General features: G+C 46.5%; 1 protein-coding gene across 1 annotated transcript in view; it reads right to left on the minus strand.

Moving 5' to 3' along the window:
* ITPKB (inositol-trisphosphate 3-kinase B) overlaps positions 1 to 17,993 on the minus strand; it is a 105,100-nt gene that overhangs the window by 31,923 nt on the left and 55,184 nt on the right. The window lies entirely within an intron of this gene.

Below are 17,993 nucleotides of genomic sequence, written 5' to 3' on the forward strand. Positions count from 1 at the left end.
GAGAAACCTTAATGTCTTAGCCACAAAACCTAACACTCAAAATGCTAGGGGAATCCAGAAAAGGGGGGATGGATATATATATAGCCAATTCACTTTGCTGTACAGCAGAAACCAATACAACTTCATAAAGCTTTTGAACTCTGGTGATGGAGAAGACTCTTGAGAGTCCCATGGACTGCAAGGAGATCCAACCAGTCAATCCTAAAGGAAATCAGTCCTGAATATTCATTGGAAGGGCTGATGCTGAAGCTGAAACTCCAATACTTTGGCCACCTGATGCGAAGAACTGACTCACTGGAAAAGGCCCTGACGCTGGGAAAGATTGAAGGTGGGAGGAGAAGGGGATGACAGCGGATGAGATGCTTGGATGGCATCACCGACTCAATGGACATGAGTTTGAGTCAGCTCCGAGAATTGGTGATGGACGGGGAAGCCTGGAGTGCTGCAGTCCATGGGGTCACAAAGAGTTGGACACAACTGAGTGACTGAACTGAAATGAAAGCAACTATATTCCGATTAAGTATGGGCTTCCCTGGTGGCTCAAACGGTAAAGAATCCACCTGCAATGCAGGAGATCTGGGTTCAATCCCTGGGTTGGGAGGATCCCCTGGAGAAGGAAATGGCTACCCACTCCAGTATTTTTGCCTGAAGAATCCATAGACAGAGAAGCCTGGTGGGCTACAGTCCATGGGATCACAAAAAGTCAGACACGACTCAGTAACTAACACACACATAGTACTCTGATAAAAATTTTTAAAAAAAGAATGCTAGGAGAAACCAGAGGGTCCTATGGCCTCTGAGTATTTCCCAGGGCAGTGGCAGGGGCACTTTTAGGTATAGGCCCACACCAGAGCCAATGGAGAAAGCAATGGCACCCCACTCCAGTACTCTTGCCTGGAAAATCCCATGGATGGAGGAGCCTGGTAGGCTGCAGTCCATGGGGTTGCTAGGAGTCGGACACGACTGAGCGACTTCACTTTGAGTTTTCACTTTCATGCACTGGAGGAGGAAATGGCAACCCACTCCAGTGTTCTTGCCTGGAGAATCCCAGGGACGGGGGAGCCTGGTGGGCTGCTGTCTATGGGGTCGCACAGAGTCGGACACGACTGAAGCGACTTAGCAGCAGCAGCAGAGCCAAAGCTCCTGCCCAACCTCTCTCTTCCCCTAAATCTGGTGAAAATAAGAATAAAATGATGAACTGGATGGAAGAGGGCCAGCCACCAAGGGGCTTCTCCTGGATAAGGAGAGGTATGAGCGATAAATGCCTTGGTCTCATGTCCACCCTGCAGTCCTCCCGAAGGCGATGCACGAAGCACAGGCTGTCTGCAGGGAAGGCTGGGGAGAGACCGGCTATGAAATGAGAAGAGCAGGGACCACCAGATGGGATCCTGTGGCCAGAGCGCCTATGGCTGGGGGCTGGGGACGCCAAGGTGACCAAGCCACCCAATCAGGGTGCCTCCCCCAAAGCCAGAGGCTCTCAGAGGCCAGAGCCCAATTGCTCACTGCTCCCAAGACAACCAGCTCCTTCAGAGAGCATCAGGAAGACAGGAGTCCCACTGTTTGCCCACATACCTCACTGGTTTCCTGGTGGCTGGGGGCTGAAGGGGCTTTGGGCAGAGTCCTGCCCTGACACCCGTTCAGCAGGCCTGACAGGAACTAATGAGGATCACAAACCATGTGGAAGACCTGGGGATCTCCCCTCAGGGGAGCTAAGGAGACTCTGGCGCAGATGGTCCAAGGCCCCCGAGTTTATCTCCCTGACAGCTCTCCCATCCTCATCTGCACCACCCTGTGCTCCTCCCATCTTACCTGGATTAGACGGCCTTCCCTTTCTCCAGGTGTGCCTTCCTCCAATTCCCGCTCCGCATCTCTTTCTACAATGTAAAGCTCATCTCGCCAATTTCAGCAGACCCCTGCCTGCTTTAAACCCTCAACAGCTTCCCCAAAGTCTTCAGAACAGAGACCAAACTCCTTCAGAGGGGCTCTTGAGAGCTCTGGCCCAGCCATGTCCCTCCACCCCCTGTGCTGAAGAAGAAAATCTGACCTTTCTGCCAAGATACATAATGTGGCTTCATGCTTCTGAGCCTTTCATGCTGCTCCCTCTGGCTGGAGAGCCACCCTCCTGACTTGCCCAGAGAGCTGGTCTCCATTCTCTCAAACCCTGCTCACTCATCACCTCCTCTCTGCCCTTCCCCACACCACATGTCCCCTTGCCCAACACATGCAGAAGCTCATCGCTTCCTTCCCTGGAGAACTACTCCTCCACACCCTGCATGTTCATTTGTGGCTCCCTTTAGAGCAAAATCAAATTATCTGGTTGTACCATGGGTGTCACTCTAACTACAGCGAGCAATCCGTGAGGTCAGCGAACAGCTGAAACCCTAGGCCCTAAAGCATGACCCTCCCAGAGTCAAGAAGTAATCAATGCCCGTTACACTAAAGGCCTAGTGCCCTCCTGGACTCAGAGGCTGCTTGGAAGGTAAGAGTCTTCTCCTCCAGAAGCCCCAGTCCTCACTGTGGAGTCTGGCTGAAAGCTGTGATTCCTGAAGCAGAAGGAGGAGCTTCACACACACCCAGAAGTCAAGAACCAGAGGCAGCAGCCTCTAAGGCCTTCATAAGGTCCTGCCCCCAGGGCCAGCCCCTCCAGGAGCACCCCAGACCCAGGACCCAGACAGGTCACCCTGAGCAGGCTCCCTGGCCTCTCCCATCCCCATCAGAGGCTGGTCCAGGCTGCACACAACTCCCAGAAGGGGTTGGCTTCCACCCACAGACCCAGGGCACGGCTAGCCAGGGACTTGGACACAAAAGGAAGGCGGAGCCCCTAAAGGCACCTTGTGTGAACCCTAAACCCTTTAGGAGCCCCTAAGGAAATGGCAACCCACTCCAGTGTTCTTGCCTGGAGAATCCCAGGGATGGGGGAGCCTGGTAGGCTGCCGTCTATGGGGTTGCACAGAGTCGGACACGACTGAAGCAACTTAGCAGCAGCAGCAAAGGCGCCTAAAGTTCACCTTGTGAACGCTGGAGCAAGAAGCAGCTAGAGTTCAGGCCACTCTGTGCAGGTCCCTCACTGCAAAGAATGCCCAGAGGGGAGGGACCTGCCCAGACCACAAGCTCAACAGAGAAGAATCCAGGTTTCTACAAACCCAGGTCAAAGCTGGTTCCACAAGTGTGCCACCTCTTTGTCGGCTGTCCTCTCCAGAAACTTCTATCCTGACTGAGAGCAAACAGTCGCACTCTGCTCTCTCCTTGGCCCTGTCCCGACAAAAACAGCCTCCACTCACCTCCCCTGCTTATGAAATCCAAAATCCCGTGATCCCTCCTGCCTATTCCTCCTCGTTTTGTCCTCTACCACCCAGGACAGTTTGTACCCATTCCAATTCAGCAAGGTACACCAATCCTTATACTATGTCCTAGGTTCAGTGCTGAGTTCTTTATGGGGGATAAAAAACTACATTAGAGTGTAGAAAATGTTGGCGATTTTACGGAGGTGCAGATAGGGGCTATAGGAAGTTAGCTTAGTTGGGAATCAGGGGAAATACATTAAGGAAGCTCTACAGGAAAAGGTGGCATTTAAGCTACATCCTGGAAGATGAGGATGGTGCAGAGGGCGTGTGTGTGTTTCAGGTAAGATTTCAGCCCTGGGAAAAACATAAGTAAAACAGAGAAATAAAAGCACATTCAGAACAGCAAGCAGGTTAGCTCACCACCAAGCCCAGGCGAAGGGGGGCAGTTTGCCTCAGAGGTAAGCAATTAAGAGGGTTAACAGTCTGCTGGGAAATTTATAACAATAATAAAACTGATCAGCTTTTTATTATCACCACAAGCTGGCAATTCTGAGTGAACATATTCCTAACCTAACATTTTGTCTAATTCCTCCAAGCCTCTTATCTAACTCTAAACAATTGAGCACATGACTTTAATTTTTAATAACATATGTAAGCTTCAAATTCACAGCTTTATTACTTATCCTTTACCGTCTGAGCCACCAAGCAAGCCCCCAAAATACTGGAGTGGGTAGCCATTCCCTTCTCCAGGGGATCGACCTGACCCAGGGGATCGAACCTGCGTCTTCCACACTGCAGGCAGATTCTTCACTGTCTGAGCCACCAGGGAAGCCCATTACTTATCCTAATAAATTTACTGTTTTCTACACAGAAGTTGGCTTCCCTGACATTCTGTTAAGACCACTTGTGTATTTTTTTTTTTTTTAATGTTTAAATTTTTTCAAAAGCAGAGACATACAATCAACCCCAAAGAAAGACAGATAAGGACAGTGTTACAGTTTCTGGATTTACTGTGAAATGGGAAATTGGTGAATTTCTGCCAAACATACCTTTATGTTTAAGATTTTTTTCCTACTTGTATACCTGACATTTCAATTGAAAAAACTTTCAAAATTAAAATGAATAAAAAATTCTTTACAACCAACTACAAGCGAAGACAGATGGAGAAATCTGGCTCTGTCTACCTAACATGAATATGCAAAGGAGGGTCAGTTTTTATGAAGTCTGACAAATTTATACGAGCCTCAGAAATAGAAGACTTCCCCGGTGGCTCAGCCGTTAAAATATCCACCCGTCAGTGTAGGAGATGAGGGTTCAATCCCTGGGTTGGGAAGATCCCCTGAAGAAGGAAATGGCAACCCACTCCAGTATTCTTGCCTGGGAAATACCAGAGACAGAGGAGCCTGGCAGGCTACAGTCCATGGGGTCGCAAAAGAGTCGGACATGACTCAGCAACTAAACAACAACAACAGAAATAGGAGCTATAATGTTATTAGTCATTACAGCTACAGACCAATATGTAAGTGCAAATTTTCCCCTGTTCCCAAAGGATGCATTACTATCTTTAAAAAGGATTAAATCCACTACTCATCTCTGCCTCTACCCCCCAACCCACAACCACCAGCACCACCACAGTTTTTATTGACTGGCATGATCATATGTACAAAATTCAATAGTAGAAAAGTTTTATTGTCTGCAAATCTTTCCTGGCCATTTTCATTATTTATTTCTTTATTATCACTGAAAACAATTTTGTCATACAGAAGAGTGTTTAAAAAAAAAATCCATGCCACATGCCAAATATGCTAGATATGCCACTGGTTCAGCTTTCTGACAAGATGGTTTCAAGAGGAGAAGAGAAGGTGAGGCTTTGGGAGAGGAGAACCAAGCCAAGATCACTAAGACCTGGACTGCTGGGCTAATGAACTTGGACTATGGTCTCCAGGGAAATGGGTAGAAACGACAGAGGAAACTAACAGAGCTTTGACTATCCCAAATGTAAGACTTCCAAGTATTAAGAGCAAAGCAACCCCCAAATGTAAGTAAAAGTCAAACTGGGAATAATATTTTACAGAATACATTATGATGGAAGGGTTAACACATTCTGTACATAAAGAACTCACAGAAATAGGTGAAAAAAACCTCTAAGATGCCAATAGATAACATGGCAACATAAAATCAACCAACACATAATGAAAAAAACAATATAAGATTTCCCCATTAAGTCAGTAAAAAACAGAGACATAATCAATACAAGTGCTTGTGAGGAGGAGTGCACAGTGGGAGGCTGCTGGAGACACCCAGCTGTATAGGACCTTGAGGGAAATCAGTTCACGAATATGTTTTAAAGGCCATAAAAATGTCTGAAGCTTTCATTAGTTATTCTACCTCTGGAAATCTACTTAAGGAAATACTCTAAAATATGGAAAAACTTACAAGCACAAAGATGTTAATTAAGCCATTGTTTATTTAACAATAGCATTGAAAATAACTCAAGATCTAACAATAGAGGAATGATTAAATAAATTAGGGGTACGTCCTTGGGATTCATCATTCCGTGTTGAACAATAACAGTTAGAAGGTAACATGGAAAATTTGGTATAGTGTTAAATGGTGGCAGGGGGGAAAGCAGAATAGTCTATGAAGATTGTGCATAATTAAAAGGCCAGGAGGAAATACATGAATGTATATGAATAGTTATATTAATATGCATTTCTGCATAAAGTTTATATTGACTTCCATAAACCTATTTAAGCCTTTGTTCTGATTTCTTAGTTATTTATTATATTCTATTGTACTACATATAAGCTTGTAAGCATCCTCAAACCTCTTCGAATTAAGATGAAATACAGGGACTCACCTGTTGATCCAGTGGTTAAGAATCCACCTTGCCATTCAGGGAACACTGGTTCGATCCCTGGACAGGGAACTAAGATCCCATATACCTTGGGGTCTGGGCAGGGAACTAAGATCCCATATACCTTGGGGCAGCTAAGTTGCCCCCAAGGCAACCCCCAGCTAAGACCTGATGCAGCTAAATAAATAAAATTTTTAAAAAGAAGATGGAATATAAATTAACCAGTTAATTAATAATCAACAAATCAATAGACTTAGTTAAAATTTTAGGGTTATGATGATAGTAGGGTTATAGGTTCTTTTACTTTATTCCTAAAATGTCTGTGATACAGTTAGTTGGCTTTTACAATTTTAAAAATGTACAGATCACAAGCAAGCTAAGTCGTGTCTGACTCTTTGCGACCCCATGGACTGCAGCCCTCCAGGCTTCCTCTGTCCATAGGATTCTCCAGGCAAGAATACTAGAGTGGGTTGCCACGCCCTTCTCCAGGGGATCCTCTCAATTCAGGGATCAAACCCCCGTCTCACGTCTCCTGCATTGGCAGACAGGTTCTTTACCACTAGCACCACTTGGGAAGCCCAGATGTCTCTCTCACACACACACACACACACACACACACGTGACATGCATACCCTGCTGTTCTGTCTCCTCCAGCACCTTCAGTGCTTCTCCTTGCATTTGATCCAAGAACACAGCCGCCTCCAAAATGCTCCTTCATCTGAGGGAGAAGCAGCCTTCCTTCCCCTCTGGGCAGGCTCCTCAAGGTCCAGACTGGACACTGTTCCCTGAATGGGGCCCCATGGAACTCTGGAAGCCCAGGAACATCAGAGGAGGATAACAGCTAGAATAACACAGTGAGTGGCCTTTCCAATACTCAGAACAGTAGTGAGGGACAGAGTTACGTGTGACTCCCTCCCACAGAGACGAGAGCAAGATGGTTCGAGCAGGACCGTGAGGGTCATTTTTGTACCCCTTGCTACAAACACGGTGCCCAATCAAGAGCTCAATAAATGCTGCTGCTGGTGGGTTCATTTCCCTGCTGGCCTTTGAACAAATATTTATAGAGTATCTGCCACATGCTGTGTCCGAGGCACAGCGGCTACAGCAGTGAACACAGCAAAGCCCCTCCCTTCCCAGTGGAAAAAGGCATAAATATATAAATGGTACATCATATAAATAAATACCGGGTACATCGGATGGCAGGGAGTGTTTTGAAGAAAGATAAAGGGAGGCAGAGGAAAGGGTGTGGCTCAGGGCAGGGGGAGGGCTTGCTATCTGGGCTGGGCGCTCAGGGAAGGCCTTCCTGCAGGAAGTGAGGAGCTGAGCCCTGCACACGGCCTGGTCCTGGCCAAGGTCAAGAGAGCAGCCCAGTTCAGGGGCCTAAGACACAGTGTGCTGGGCAGGATCAAAGGTCAGCAAGAGCTACAAGCGCCCGAATGGAACGAGCAAAGGGGGGTGAAAAAAAAAACAGGCCCATTGGGGCAGCGCTCCTCAGGCTGCCTTGAGGATCTTGGCTTCTATTTGAGAGATATGGGAAGGCAGTGGGGGTTCTGGGAGAGGAGCATTGTGATCAGCTTTGGGTTTTAAAGATCTCATTCAGCCTGTGTGAAGACAGACCTGGGGAACAGAAAGCAGGGCAGAGAGATCAGTTTTGAGGTTGTGTGATTGTCCAGGTAAGAGAGGAAGATGGATTAAAAAACAAACACCCAACAGCTCTCTGCTTTGGACCATGACTGTTTTACCTCTGGGTGTGAGAGCACGACTCTTTCACATGCCCACTCCAGCCTGGAGGTGAGATCCCTGTTCACAGGAGGTGCTTGCAAAGGCCTTGGGATCCTGACAACATGAAAACAGGAAGGAATTCTGGACCAGAGATAAGCACCTGTCTGTGGGCTGGTGAGGAGTGCTGCCCTGGGTGTGCCTCTGTGGGAGGTGAAAGGAATTTCAGGTTTGATGAAGGGGTGTAGATATCCCTGGTGGCTCAGATGGTAAAGTGTCTGTCTACAATGCAGGAGACCCGGGTTCAAACCCTAGGTCGGGAAGATCTCCTGGAGAAGGAAATGGGAACCCACTCCAGTATTCTTGCCTAGAAAAATCCCATGGACGGAGGAGCCTGGTAGGCTACAGTCCATGGGGTCGCAAAGAGTCGGACACGACTGAGCGACTTCACTTTCACTTTGTAGATATCTCGCTCCAGACTGCAGCTCCTAATGAGAGGTGTGAACTCAGGCAGACAAACAGGAAGACGGTCTGGGGGACAGAGCTTGCATTTGGTTTCTGTCCCCCAATTCCAGTGATCAGAAATACCCACTACCCTCAGAACACTGGTCCTTCCTAACCAGAAACCTGCTTCTGACAAGTGGAGAACATGGAGAACGTGCTTTAAATTGTGCCAAGTGTATGGCAAGATGTTTTTCTAGATATTCCTGTTTTTAAAAAGGGAAGCACTGGAGCAATTGTGAAAACACCTTCAGTCTTGCTGAGGAGTAGGGATGGCATGAAGAAGACCAACACAGAGACCTCGGCGGTCTAAATACAGTCATAGGAACTGTGACTCCAGCCAACTCCCAACCTGTAGCCAGAGTCTCAACTCTTACCTATCAAGGGATTCTTCTAAATTCTCAAGATGTATGGAAATTTTGATAGATCTTTGGTACCTATAGAGTACAGAATATAGCACAGCATAGATTGATACATAATGCACATCATATACATGAGATGTATGTCATATATTTCTACTTCTTGGCCTTTCGGCTTTTTTATCTATTTTTTTATCTATCTGCACAAAGTGGGAAATGTTACAAGCCTGTGTGCAATTTAAGTTTCTATATCTGGATTGTCCTGCAAACCCACTAGAGTTGCAGGAAGCTCCCGCTTGTTCTGCCGAGATCGCTCTTCCAGATAGGCTCAGAGACCTGCTCTTTTATTGTTTTGTTTTATAATGCATAAAGATTAAGCACAAATTCACAAAGAGTGGTTTTACTTTTTCCCCTTCTTTGGCTCAGTCACTGCATAATTGGAGGACAGAGTCAGGAGGTTTTATGGTTCACACATGCCTCAAGCTCACCCACATGCCACTCCACCTCAGCTGCCGCCCTCCAAAGTTGGCGTGATCAGGCCTACATCACAAGCATTTTCTGGGAGTGGGATTCCATGGTCTTCAAGGTTCTACAAAGGACTGGGGTGGATTCAGAAGTTCTTGTACCAAGTGTATGGCAAACCAGCAATAATAAATATACATTTTAAGTATTAGTTTAAAAATATCTAAAATCAACAGCCCCTCTTCAAACATCTTACTCATTCTTTACTGATCCTTTCCTTATATCCCCCACACTCTTTTCATTTCTCTAGAATCCCTACTTGCTTCCTTTTCATCATTACCTAACCACCAAGTCCTGCTCTGCTCCCCTGAAAGTCTTCAAAAAAAACCCTGCAGGGTTTGTTCCTTTTCATTCCTAGCAACCTGATGCAGCGTGCTCCCCCCAACTCCTGATAATTAACCGCTCCATATTCCTACTAGGTGGAAGGCCAACCCAGTTTCCTCCAAAACGAAGCAGGATGACAAAGCACCTCGGGAGACCTGCAGTTGACCTGCATGTGGGTTTTCTGTACTCCCCAAGCCCTGTATCAGAGGGGAAGGAGACTTATCCATCAGACCCTGCGTGTATTTCAAGACAAGAGGAAAAAAAGGAACCCTGCTCTCAGAAGGGAATACTCTGCTGTAACTGGTGTTTACCACGTTCCACTGGGTGCTGAGGAGGAAGTGGTTACTATAACCCCAAGGGGGAAATGCTCGCTTGAAACAGGAAAATGGAACTCTTACTACTTTCCACTAGCAGTGTGCAAGAAGCCCGCCACACTTGGAAATGCTTGCACAGCACTCTCCTCCAGAGCAGAGTGTCTAAGGCTCAGCCCCATTACCCTCAAAAAGCACAGATCAGGATCCAGATACAGGTCTGCTCTTTTCCAGAAACATCTCAGCATTGGAAAACTTCTCACTATCGCTTCCCTTATCTCTAAGCAGACAGATGGTCAGGAGCCCCTGGGCAGCTGGGGGGAGGACGAGGGGGAAGAAGGCTGGATGGTGGATTGGAAAGAATACTCAACTGAGCAAGGGTCGGACAACCGGGGCTCTGGGCCCAGCTTTGCCATTTACTAGCTGTGGAACCTTGGGCAAATTACTCAACCTTCCTGCTTCTTGGTTTCTACTTCCCCTATAAAACGGGGATATTATTAACTGCTCTGCTCACGTCTTTGGTTGTGAGAGTGATATGGAATAAGGCATAAAGGTGAAGGTTCTCAGGACACTCCAAAGTGCTATGCAAAGGTAGGCTTTTACCATCAACAAGAATCAAGACCTTACAAAGCTTTCTTGAGCGCTGAACTCTGTCTCCTCCAGTTTATCCCCTCAGCTACATTTCCACTTGAGTACTTCCCCAACTCATCCTTCTGAGCCTTGTTTATTATTACTGCCCACAGTTCTGCAGAATTTTGGTAGAATATTCTGTAAAGTCTGCCGAGAGGAATCTAAGCAAGACCAAACACAAGAAGTGGGGAGAAATAAACAAAACTACCTGACCCTGGGCTCCCACATCCTCTACAATCGATCCAAAGACAAAGACTTTACCCTCAAGGGCTAATTTGCCTGCCTGGAGGGTCAGAGTGGCCCCAGTTCTGAGTCATATTTTCCATTTATTAAAATGAACATCTGGCTGCTGCCTGATGCCTTTTGTGTACCGTCTTTTAACTCATGATTACCTGCCAGGCAATTTTGATGTGTAAAGCAATGCAGAAAGGAGAGTCACGGACACGCCCATGCTAATTCACGCCACTGTGCATGGCCTAACACAAAGTCAGCCATCTTGGCTTACCTGCAAATTCTAATGAAGCAGAAAAGTAGCCAGAACCAGCAAGTCCACACACTCATAAAGAAGAACTATGAATTAATTTAATCTAAGAACATTCCCCCTAATTCCATCCCCCCACACCCCAGATCTTGGGTCCCAGGAACCATCCTGCTATTTCATCTCAGTGGGAAGCAGGCCAATTAAGAGAAGTCTGAGCTCTAGGGCTCTCTCTACCCCTGTGTGACCTTGAACAGGCCACTCAACCTTCCAAAACCATGGCTTCCTCATCTGTGAAACAAGGATAATAACAAGACATGCCCTGCCTGGTTCCCAAGGTTATTGTGACAACTAAGTGAGAAAACAGATGTGAAAGTGCTTTGCAAACCACAAAACATCATCCAAATGCAAGGTATCTAGCAAAAGTGCCTGGAGAATAACCCCCAAGGCTGGAAGTGTTTCATTTAATCTATTAATGGACGGATATCCTACCTTGAAATTTAAAAAGAATTTAAGGTAGCTGCCCAGAGGGGTGCTGAAACAATTTCTAAATTAGTTTATACAAGCAAGTTACAAGAACTATCTACTGCATTGGGTAGGCAGGCTTTGGGGATTCTTATTTTTTTTAATAGGAAAACTGTAGATCTTTTACTTTTCTTCTTTCACTCTGATTTCTGCTTTAGAGCCTCGAAAAGGACTAACATAAACATATCGTGTTGCCTTTTAGGCAGATCTATGAAGAGTAGCCGTCTTTCAATGTCCCTTCCCAGCCCCCAGATGGCCTGGAAGTCTAGGGCTCTTGGAAACCAGGTTTCCCAAAGATTTCCAGGCCAAAGGCATCCCCATCACCCTTCCAGGAGGGTGCTGCCCTCAGGGAGGGACAGCAGGAGTCTCTAGGACACACAAAGGCTTATTCTGCTCACAAGGGCTATTTACCAAGTCAGCCCTGCCCGTTTGCCAGGATCACGGTGAAAGAGCAGAGCTGGGACAGTCTCCTGAATGCACTGCCTGGCAGATTTACTCCTGTCTATTATTAGCACCCAGGCAAGACGCCACCTGGCTGGGGAGAGACCAGTGCATCCAGGTGGAGAAGGCAGGAAGAGGTGCATGTGCAGGAGAGAAGCACAGGGAGCTGTCTGAGGTTTGAGGGGGAGGGAGCGGGGGTTAAGGCAGTCTCTCCTTCCTCTTCAGTCCTCTAACTTCATTTGAATCTCACACAAGCCCAGCCCCAGGATCAGAAGGCCTGGAATTCAGACCCAGACTCACTCTGACTACTGCTCATGGTTGGGGAAGAGAGTTCCACCTGCCTTTTGGGTCTGGCTAGGGGTTCCCACAAGCAGCTGCCCACTCCTGAGCTCTGGGTTATGCCACAGGCTGCAAGACAGAGGAGACTGGAGAAACTGAGCGAGCGGGAAAGTTGATGAACGCTTCTTTCCATGGCAAAAATGCAACTCACTGCAGCCCAAATGGACATATGTTCCCAACACATAATAACTACCATTTTATTTGCTATGTCATTGAAATATAGTTGACTTACAATGTTTCAGGTGCACAGCAAAGTGATTCAGTTATACACACACACACGCACATATATATATATAATTTCCTTTTCACACTCTTTTCCATTATAAGTTATTACAAGATATTGATTATAATTCCATGAGCTATACAATAGGTCCTTGCTGTCCATTTTATATATAGTAGTGTGTATCTGGAGAAGGCACTGGCACCCCACTCCAGTTCTCTTGCCTGGAGAATCCCAGGGACGGGGGAGCCTGGTGGGCTGCCGTCTATGGGGTCACACAGAGTCGGACACGACTGAAGTGACTTAGCAGCAGCAGCAGCAGTGTGTATCTGCTAATCCCAAACTCCTAATTTATCCCCCTTACCCCTACTTCCACCCCACTTTTCAATGTGTATTAATTGCTCAGTCGTGTCCAACTCTTTACGACCCCGTGGACTATAGGCCACTAGACTCCTCTGTCCATAGAATTCTCCGGGTAAGAATACTGGAGTGGGTTTCCATTTCCTTCTCCAGGGGATCTTCCCGACTCGGATCGAACCTAGGTCTCCTTCATTGCAGGCAGATTTTTTACCGTCTGTGACACCAGGGAAGCCTGTTTTCCCCTGGGGTAATCATAAATTTGTTTTCTATGTCTGTGAGTCTATTTCTGTTTTGTAAATAAGTTGCTTTGTATCATTCTTTTAGGTTCCGCAAACAACTACCATTTGAAGAGAACCTTCTACATAAATTATGCTCAGTCCTTCACAAAGTGGGGCATCATCCTTGTATTACTGACAAGAAAACAAGCTTGGAGAGGCCAAGTAAACTGCCCAGTAGAAGAAAGTATCTAACACTGATTAACAGGGACAGAGCTGAAGGGGGAGATGACCAACTTCACTTCTCTACATCTTGTATTATCCCACCTGTATGGGTATTTCACTTATTTCACATGCTATATCAAGCTTGAACAGTTTGAAAAACATCAAACGAAGGAATTTTTTAAAAAATATGCTGCTGGTCACTGGTAGGATTTGTATTCAAACAGATCTGTCCAATCCCATAATACGCTCTCTCTGGTCACACATTTGCACTTGTCCAAACCCAAACTAGGACATGGAAGCTAACGAAGATTATTTTTCTAACATTACTGGTATGAAAAGTTTTACAAAAGTTACTCAGTGACAAATTAGTTCTTAAACATGACAAAAAAACATCCTATGGAAAAGAAAACAAAATGACACAAAATGAAAACTGGCTGCCATGAGGGCATCGGAACCAAGGCTTCTAACTTAGTGTTTGAAAGACACCAGAGTCTGGCTCAGGAAAGAAGAAAAGAAAATCCCTGTGCAGCTGGCTGAGACCTCCTCTAGCATACTGCCCCTTGGGGAAAAGGCTGAGCCCATAAAGGAAATCAATTCACCTAGTCTAGTGGTTAGAAATACCATCTCTGGAGCCAGCCGTGTGAACTCCGGCTCTGCCATTCACTAGCTCTTCAGGTAAGCTGGTCTGTGCCTCATCCATCGCTTTATCTGTGAAAAGAGCTTGGGACACGGGGAGATAGCACTAGACACTCTCTAGGTGCTGTAGGAAAAAACAAGGCACGAGACACTGGTCACGTCCCAGGTCTCACGTGAGTCCTCGGCATGGGACTCCAAGTGCAGTCTCTTTGGCTTCGTGCAGGAAAAAACTTAAAAGAGTGAGCCACAGTAAAGGGAAAACAGTCTTATTTAGTGAGATGCCCACTCCATAGAGACAGAATGGGCCACCACAGAAGGCAAGAGCTATAGCCCCAGGATAGTGGGTCCGGGCCTCTCAAAAGGCACTGGGAGAAACACATTCCATAGACGGAATCCTGTCTGTTCTGTCTTAAAAGGCCCCGATGTGTGGGGGTGGTAAGTTTTTATGGGCTGGGTAATTTCACAGGCTCATGAGTGGGAGGAATATTCTAGTGAGTCATTTAGTATATGCTAATATTTTATAGTGAGCGCACAATGAGGCTCAAGGTCCACTGGAAAGCGAATCTTCCACCATCTTGGGCCTAGGAGGTTCTAACCAGTTTTTGTGGTATCCTGTTCTTAATGCTTGTGTCATTCTTTTTAATCCTTGTGCCTTGCCCCCTTCCTTCCTGTCTCTTAGGTGTTCACTTGTATTATCATTACCGTCCCAGTCAGAGAGAAAAAGAGTGAATTATCTATTTCAAAAAGAGCAACATTGTGTTTTGGTCAGGTTTTCACATGGTCTTGACAACCCTACTCACAGTAGGCTTACTTTAGGCTGCTGTCAGGAAAGAGGTTTCCTGTGTGAAGAGGGAGGCCTCCCAGGAAGTGATGAGGAGTCGTCAATTAATACTCCCAGCAGGAGAAACAGGGGGCAGGCCCCGGGGTGGCTGCTGAGGGGCAGTCCTGGTGGAGGTGCTAATAATGGAGGAAGGAAGAATGGCGGCTGCCCAGCAAAAGGCATTGTCAAGACTTACAGAACAGACTTTCGGACTCTGCGAGAGAGAAGAGGGTGGGACGACCCGAGAGAACAGCACTGAAACATATACATTACCATATGTAAAACAGATAATCAGTGCCAGTTTGATGCATGAAGCAGGGCACCCACAGCCAGTGCTCTGCGACAACCTGGAGGGATGGGGTGGGGAGGAATGTATGTAGGAGGGGAGTTCAGGAGGGAGGAGACACATGTATACCTATGGTTGATTGATACTGATATACGGCAAAACCATCTTAATATTGTAAAGTAATTATCCTCCAATTAAAATAATTTTTTTTTTTTTTTAAGTCTTAGGCTAGAGGAGATTGGGACTGACTTCTTCATAGATTGGTCCATGTATCCCAAAGAAACACATGCCTCTCTAAAACAGCACTCTCTGCCTCTCTATGTATCTGTCTCCTTGTTTTCTTCCATGGAGGAATAATGTCTATCAATATTTAGAATTTTAGAATATGTCACTTTAGCTCCATTTGTTAAAAAAAAAAAAATAGAATGCATCAAAATTCCAAAGAAAACTGTCCCTTTCTAATGTTACTGCCTACCTCCCCTCTACCCTTCTCAGGCTTTCTTTTTTAAATCTCCAACCTGAAAATGAGTTGCCCTATTCTGTGCTCTTAAGAGTCTAGGGAGCTAATTTGGCAACCCCAAGCAAGTCATGTCACTTCTGAGCCTCAGTCCATAAAACAGACGAATTCACCACATAAACTAAAAAATAACAGCTGGCTCTGAAATTCCGTGGTCTTTGGATACTCTCAAAAAAGGCTCAATTGTGGTTACTGATCTGTGTTAATATTCTGCTTCCCTTTTAAAGTGGTTTTTAAGGGAGAAAGCAGATAAGAGAATGGAAATTTTCTACCTTATCAAAGTAACCCAAAGCATATATTTTAAACTGTATTTTGACAGTATGAAAGCAATTTTTCAAAAAAACGCTTTAAAGTGTTTAGCACGATGAGTATAAGTGATTTTTATTTCTTTATAGTTTTCTAGATTTATCCAATTATCTACAACAGACGTATAACGTTTTACGTTACTAAGTGCCGGAGACAGGGTTAAGAAAGAATCTGTCTTAAGAAATCCCCCTCTTCACCAGCGTAAGCTGCTGTCACTTGGCCCAACAAGGCAGAAATCGGAGAATTAAAGTGATGCCAAACGTGGGACAAGGGGAAATGCGAAAAGTCCCCGCAAATCTGTTTTCCTATTGTTATGGACAACCCTGGCCCCACGTCTGCGCTTCTAACCTACCTATAGAGACCACCTCCAAGCCTAAAACTGATCTCAGAAGCGCTGGTCAACTCCTCAGCCTCCCTAGATCCAGCAAAAGGGGCAAAAATGTAACCCAGAAGCCAGAGGGCGGGGCCTCTAGGCCTCGGAACAACCACGTGAGCGCGGCTCCGCCCCTACCTTTTGGAGCCGCGGCACTGGAGGCCCCGGCAGAGCGCGAGGCGAGGCGGGGGAGGGCGGGGCCGGAGTGCAACTAGCTGCCCGAAACCGCGTGACCCCGAAAGAGCCCCCGGCTGCTGCAAATTTAATTCTCATTCCTTTGAGGTTTGAAAGGCAGCATCGAGGTTCTCAATCCCTTTTGGCCGCGAGGCGGAAGGCAGGAAATCCCGAAGGCAGCAAATCCCGAAGGCAGCTGAGTACCGAGGAGGAACAGAAATTCGTCCTCTAAGGAGATAAGGCTGAATGTGTCAGGGTCCTTGTCTAAGAAAAGCGGGTGGACGAGAGTTCCTGGACAGTGACTTCACCGTGATCAACTGTACTAAGTTATCCACGATTTTTATTGAAAAGGAAAGCCAAGTCTCACCATTTGCGGAGGAAGCAAAAAGGAGGACCCAGGCTTTTCAGCTGAGTTGGGATGCAACTCAAACTAAAGAAAAGTTAGAGCAAGGGCACTAAGCCAGGAGTGCCCTGTTGTCCGGGATACATTTTAAAGTGTCTTCTCTCAGCACAGAGATTTATGCTGCCCTCTCGCCTCAAAGCCCACTGGACACAAGACAGCTAGCCTGTCCCTGCAATAAACAGGGAAGAATGTTCCACCTCATGCTGGGTAAATGCAAGACCATACTCCACCCCACCGCACACACATACCTTGTGGATAAGCTAGGTCTGTGTGAGTGTTTCTTCATAAGCTGAGAGAAAGTCCCCACATAGGAAATGGTCAGCCTGTGAGGTGACGTCATTGCGCCCGAGGGTGCCTTTGAGAGGCACTGTCCTCTGAAACCAAAATTTACCAGGGACGGCCAAATTATTAGTGCCACTTCTGGTGGCCTTTCAGCTGAGCACCTTGGTCAGAAAATTAACCATCTGCTTCCTTTTACCAAGTCAGACCGTGTGGTCTTGAGAGAAGATGGAACACCAGGTGGTGGGCTCTTGGCACCTTTCTTCCCAGCCTGTGGATCCTGTCTAGACCAGCTCTTCTGCTCTTGAGGGGTCTTACTTCACTTACCATCAGGTCGACCAGCAGGTTTACTATTGTAGAATAGTGAACTTCCTCATCTTTACAATGGGGCAGAGAAGGAAAGGGAAAGAATTCATGTGTTGGGTGTGCACTCTGTGCCTGGCACTGTGCAAGAGGGACTGTGTCTGTTCCCTCAGTCTTATCAGCCACTGTGGCAAGGGCACAGAGTGGGTAAGTGCAGAAATTTTGATAAATCCAGAGTCGAGGTCTAACCCAGGTCTGCTAGATGTCAGCTTGCCTTCCTTCAATTGCCTGGAACACCTACATCAAGGCAGAAGATTTGATTTAAAAATTAGTCTTTTATTTTAAAACCCAATTTGCATATCTTTGCATTGTACAGATTTGGATCTGTGCTTACCCCTTCCCACCTGCAATGACATTTACATGCCTCAACCTGAGTGCTGAAAAAGGGAGTGAGTGCAGGTCTACTGGCAGCCCTGCAGGACACAGCTCTCCTGGACAATACTGTACCTCCCCCTTCAAAACAAATACTCGCACTCCTGCATCTGTCTTGAGAGGCCCAAGCTGGGAGTTCCAGATACTGCTTAGA

Source organism: Bos indicus x Bos taurus, chromosome 16 (assembly GCF_003369695.1).
Source record: "Bos indicus x Bos taurus breed Angus x Brahman F1 hybrid chromosome 16, Bos_hybrid_MaternalHap_v2.0, whole genome shotgun sequence".
In the NCBI taxonomy this organism is placed as follows: Eukaryota; Metazoa; Chordata; class Mammalia; order Artiodactyla; family Bovidae; genus Bos; species Bos indicus x Bos taurus.